A 5,894-nucleotide genomic window follows, 5' to 3' on the forward strand; every position below is an offset into this window, starting at 1 on the left:
GTAAAATGCTTTAGTTTAATTAGTTTAGTAAATTCTTTAGTTTTGGTGTACTATTTGTGTGGTTGAGCTAGAGGGGGGGCTTCAAGACGATCCGGTCTAGTAGATATCTTTCAGGTGTAAGCTGAGTGCTTTGGTGTTATAGCTACGTCTTGATATTCTAAGTACACCTTCCGGTACACTTACCTTGTTACGACTTACCTCATCTTCAGCGTATTTATGGTATTAGTTATGTGGGATGTGGCTTTTGAGGAGGGTGACGGGCGGTATGTACGTGCCCCAGGGCCGGCTTAAAGTAGGCTCTATTGTCCCACTTTACTGCTAAATCCGCCTTCCAGAAGTGGTTTCACGCTTCTTTCCGTGTGCCCTATGAATGGGGAATGTAGCCCATTTCTTCCACTCCATAGGCTATACCTTGACCTGTCTTATTAGCGGGGTGCTATTGTGTCCACTGTTGTGCTCTCATTCGAGGTGGGCTGGCCACGGCGGTATGTAGGCTGTGTTGGCAAGGGGTGGTTGGGTTAATCGGGGATTATCGATTGTAGAACAGGCTCCTCTAGGTGGGTTTGGGGCACCGCCAAGTCCTTAGAGTTTTAAGCGTTTGTGCTCGTAGTTCTCTGGCGGATACTTCGGTAAAGTAAGTATCAAGATTTAGGGCCAGGCATAGTGGGGTATCTAATCCCAGTTTGGGCCCTGGCTTTCGTGGGTTTAAATCAGTCGTTAGTTCCTAAGATCATCTTAATGGTGTGTTTAGGTGCATCTTGGGCTTATGACAGCTCAGTTGCATTTTGATCTTAGTTAGCTAGGATAGGCATTTTACCACTCTTTACGCCGTGTCAATAGGACGGTTGATTTGGGTTTCTTGTATGACCGCGGTGGCTGGCACAAGATTTACCAACCCTTGAAGTTAGGCTGTTGCTATAACTAAGTCAAGTTTGCACTCATTGCTTAATGTTAATTACTGCTGAATACCCGTGGGGGCGTGGCTTAGCGAGGCGTCTTGGGCTACTACTTGGGTGTGCCTGATACCCGCTCCTCAAGGCCTGTATGGGGGTAGGTGGTCGAGGGCGTTTACACTGGGGCGCGGATACTTGCATGTATATATTTAGCAAAAACCAACCGTAAGGTTAGGACTAAGTCTTTTGTCCGCAGGCATGTTTTATGCCATCTTGGCAACTTCAGTGCCATGCTTTGTGTTAAGCTATGTGGACGGGGGTGTGGTTAGCTGATAGTTGAGTGGTGAGTGAGAGTGAAGTATATGAAATTATTGCTTGTGTTTACTATTTTTAGTACTGGAGTTTCTCTAATAAGTTTAAGTTATTTTGTATGTGTTTGTGTGTATATATACATCGTTCCGATGATGTCATGGAAGGGATGATTAATGGAGTTTTAGAGGTAGTTTGCTGGGATTGGGCGATGAAGGTTTATGCTACATGGTGGTTAGCGAAAGTTTACTGGTTTAGTTTGTGAAGCGCAGGGGTTGCGCTGTTGTTTTGTGCTATGTCCAACGAGCATTCATCCAATAGCCCCATTTAACCCGGAGGGTGGAGGTAACATTAACTGAATGTGGTCAAAGTGCATCAGTGTCAGGATGATTCCCCATATACGCCAACCGTCTCATCGAGGGACCCTTGAAATATAGGATAGGCCGTGAGGCAGGTGTGTCCAGGCTTAGATTGTGGGACCCCCGAGATCACTGGGAATAGCCACCTGTGAGGTAACCCCGGAAAAAATAAGAGGAACCAGAGGCGCCAAAAAGCTGGAACATGCCGCGATTACGCATTGAGAAGGTGAAAGTACTCACAGATGCCACTTTGAAGGGCAAGGAGGGGTGAGTGAACCCAATGGATGGCCCTGACCGAGGAACCAGAGGCGCAAAAATGTGAGGAGGGCGAGGGGTTTAGGGGGAACGTATGGGCCTGAAGCTAGTCATACCGGACATTATGTGCAACGGGTTGCTGATTTCACGTGAGGAGTACGATTAATAAATCCGTCTGATACGAACTGCATGAGATATGTGGTGGAGAGTTGTTGTTGGAGCATGTCCTGTGAGCATTCATTAAAATGGGGTCTTGTTATGCGCTTGAGTGGAGTTGTATTGGGTGTTGTGGGGTATGGTCCTAGAACATTCATGCCGGGTGGTTTGGTAGGAGTGTGTTTAAGGGTTTAATGGCCGTGTACATGTATGGGTTTAGCACCTGCTTATAAGATAGTCCGTATATAATGTATATTACTGGTACTATAGTATGTATGTATATGGGGTATATAAATTTATGCACGAATATGCATAACCAAATACCCCCGCCTCGGGGGGGGAGGGGGGGGAGGGTTAAGCATAATGGCATAGATGGGGTAGAATTATTGGGGGCTTGCGGTTAGTTCCTGTAGTTGAGAACAATGGCGGCTTTTCGAGCCGCAGGCCTCGGGTAGTGTCCGGGCAGGAATAATGACTTATTTTATGTTTTTTTTAGGGATTTGCTTTGCGGTGGGTGTTTTGGGTGTGGCGTCGAATCCTTCGCCGTATTATGGGGTTGTTGGTTTGGTGTTAGCGTCTGTGGCGGGGTGCGGGTGGTTGCTGGGCCTTGGGGTTTCGTTCGTGGCTTTAGTGCTGTTTATGGTGTATTTGGGGGGTATGCTGGTGGTGTTTGTTTATTCAGTAGCTTTAGCAGCGGAGCCTTTCCCTGGGGCTTGGGGGGATTGACGGGTGATTGGATGTGCAGTAGCGTTTGTGGCAATTGTTTTTGGGGGGTTGGTGTTTGGGGGGTTTATGGGGGCTTGGAAGTTCGGGGTTTCTACTGTGAATAATGTTGGGGTGTTTGTTGTTCGGTCGGACTTTAGTGGAGTTTCCATGTTTTATTCACATGGGGCAGGGATGTTTTTAGTGGCGGGTTGGGGGCTGTTGTTGACTTTGTTTGTTGTATTGGAGCTTGTGCGGGGGTTGTCGCGGGGTGCTATTCGGGCGGTTTAGGGGTTAGGGTCAGAGAATAGTTTATTGAAAATGCCAGCTTTGGGAGCTGGAGATAAAGGTTTGAGTCCTTTTTTTCTGAGTTTGGGGTACTCTAAGAAGTGGTAAGTCTTCAATCTTTGGTTTACAAGACCAATGTTTTTATAAACTATTAGAGTATTTAGCAGTTGAGTATTTTGTTTTCTAGGGCGCTTGCGGCGGGGAGGAGAAATAGGAGGATAGTGAAGTAGGCGATTGAAGCGAGTTGGCCGATGATGATGAATGGGTGTTCGACGGGTTGGCTTCCTACTCATGTTAGGACGAGGAGGTCGGCGACTAGTACTCAGAATAGGAGCTGGGAGAGTGGTCGGAATGTTATTGCTCGTTGTTTTGATTTGTGCAGGAATGGGATTAGGAATAGGATCAGTACGGAGGCGGCCAGTGCTAATACGCCTCCTAGTTTATTTGGGATTGAACGTAGGATGGCGTAGGCGAATAGGAAGTATCATTCTGGCTTGATGTGTGGTGGGGTTACTAGCGGGTTTGCTGGGGTGAAGTTTTCTGGGTCTCCCAGGAGGTTAACCGCTCATGCTTCTTTCTTATGAGACGTTAGTAAACCAATTACATAGCCTTGTCAAGACTAAATCACAGGTAAAAATCCTGTACATCTCATGTGGCCAACCACTCCCAACTAGGATTCCAAGACGCCTCATCACCCATCATAGAAGAACTCGTTGAATTCCACGACCACGCCCTAATCGTTGCCCTAGCTATCTGCAGCCTAGTTCTCTACCTTTTAGCCCACATACTAACAGAAAAACTCTCGTCCAATGCTGTAGACGCCCAAGAAGTAGAGCTGATCTGGACAATCCTACCTGCTATCGTCCTGGTACTCCTCGCCCTCCCATCCCTACAAATCCTCTACATAATGGACGAAATCGACGAACCAGACCTCACCCTAAAAGCCATCGGCCACCAATGATACTGAAGCTACGAATACACAGACTTCAAAGACCTATCATTCGACTCCTACATAGTGCCCACCCCAGACTTACCCAACGGCCACTTCCGACTGCTAGAAGTTGACCACCGCGTAGTTATCCCAATAGAATCCCCCATCCGCGTAATCATTACTGCAGGAGACGTACTCCACTCCTGAGCAGTCCCAACGCTCGGAATTAAAACAGACGCAATCCCAGGCCGACTAAACCAAACTTCATTCATTACCACCCGGCCTGGGATTTTTTACGGACAATGCTCAGAAATTTGCGGGGCTAATCACAGCTACATACCCATTGTAGTAGAATCAACCCCACTCCCACATTTCGAGGCCTGATCGTCCCTTCTATCATCATCCTAATCATTAAGAAGCTATGCAACAGCACTAGCCTTTTAAGCTAGCCAAAGAGGGACTTCCCCCTCCTTAATGATATGCCACAGCTTAACCCCGCACCATGATTTTCAATCATAAGTATAACCTGATTAACCCTAGCACTCCTCATCCAACCAAAACTACTAGCCTTCACCACAACCAACCCCCCATCAAATAAGACCTCCCTCACTACCAAACCCACACCATGATCCTGACCATGAACCTAAGCTTCTTTGACCAATTTTCCAGCCCCAATCTATTCGGCATCCCCTTAATCCTACTATCCCTACTCTTCCCAGCCCTACTATTCCCGTCCCCAAACAACCGATGAATCAACAACCGCCTTTCTACTATCCAAACATGACTCCTTCACCTAATCACAAAACAACTAATAGTCCCACTCAACAAAAATGGCCACAAATGAGCCATAATATTTACATCCCTAATAATCATACTTCTTACAATCAACCTTCTAGGCCTCCTTCCATATACATTCACCCCAACCACCCAACTATCTATGAACATAGCCCTAGCCTTCCCACTATGGCTCGCCACACTACTAACAGGCATGTTTAACCATGTACGTGCCCCAGGGCCGGCTTAAAGTAGGCTCTATTGTCCCACCTTACTGCTAAATCCGCCTTCCAGAAGTGGTTTCACGCTTCTTTCCGTGTGCCCTATGAATGGGGAATGTAGCCCATTTCTTCCACTCCATAGGCTATACCTTGACCTGTCTTATTAGCGGGGTGCTATTGTGTCCACTGTTGTGCTCTCATTCGAGGTGGGCTGGCCACGGCGGTATGTAGGCTGTGTTGGCAAGGGGTGGTTGGGTTAATCGGGGATTATCGATTGTAGAACAGGCTCCTCTAGGTGGGTTTGGGGCACCGCCAAGTCCTTAGAGTTTTAAGCGTTTGTGCTCGTAGTTCTCTGGCGGATACTTCGGTAAAGTAAGTATCAAGATTTAGGGCCAGGCATAGTGGGGTATCTAATCCCAGTTTGGGCCCTGGCTTTCGTGGGTTTAAATCAGTCGTTAGTTCCTAAGATCATCTTAATGGTGTGTTTAGGTGCATCTTGGGCTTATGACAGCTCAGTTGCATTTTGATCTTAGTTAGCTAGGATAGGCATTTTACCACTCTTTACGCCGTGTCAATAGGACGGTTGATTTGGGTTTCTTGTATGACCGCGGTGGCTGGCACAAGATTTACCAACCCTTGAAGTTAGGCTGTTGCTATAACTAAGTCAAGTTTGCACTCATTGCTTAATGTTAATTACTGCTGAATACCCGTGGGGGCGTGGCTTAGCGAGGCGTCTTGGGCTACTACTTGGGTGTGCCTGATACCCGCTCCTCAAGGCCTGTATGGGGGTAGGTGGTCGAGGGCGTTTACACTGGGGCGCGGATACTTGCATGTATATATTTAGCAAAAACCAACCGTAAGGTTAGGACTAAGTCTTTTGTCCGCAGGCATGTTTTATGCCATCTTGGCAACTTCAGTGCCATGCTTTGTGTTAAGCTATGTGGACGGGGGTGTGGTTAGCTGATAGTTGAGTGGTGAGTGAGAGTGAAGTATATGAAATTATTGC

General features: G+C 47.2%; 1 long non-coding RNA gene across 1 annotated transcript; it reads right to left on the bottom strand.

Moving 5' to 3' along the window:
• Positions 1-211: 211 nt before the first annotated feature.
• On the bottom strand, positions 212-5,388 carry LOC308186780. Its single transcript, XR_013944293.1, has 2 exons — positions 4,938-5,388; positions 212-310 (listed from the first exon to the last, which is right to left on the bottom strand). It is a non-coding gene; the product is annotated as an uncharacterized lncRNA (long non-coding RNA).
• Between the last annotated feature and the right edge of the window lie 506 nt (positions 5,389-5,894).

This window comes from Anser brachyrhynchus, assembly GCF_964034855.1.
Source record: "Anser brachyrhynchus genome assembly, contig: SCAFFOLD_39, whole genome shotgun sequence".
Taxonomy (NCBI): domain Eukaryota; kingdom Metazoa; phylum Chordata; class Aves; order Anseriformes; family Anatidae; genus Anser; species Anser brachyrhynchus.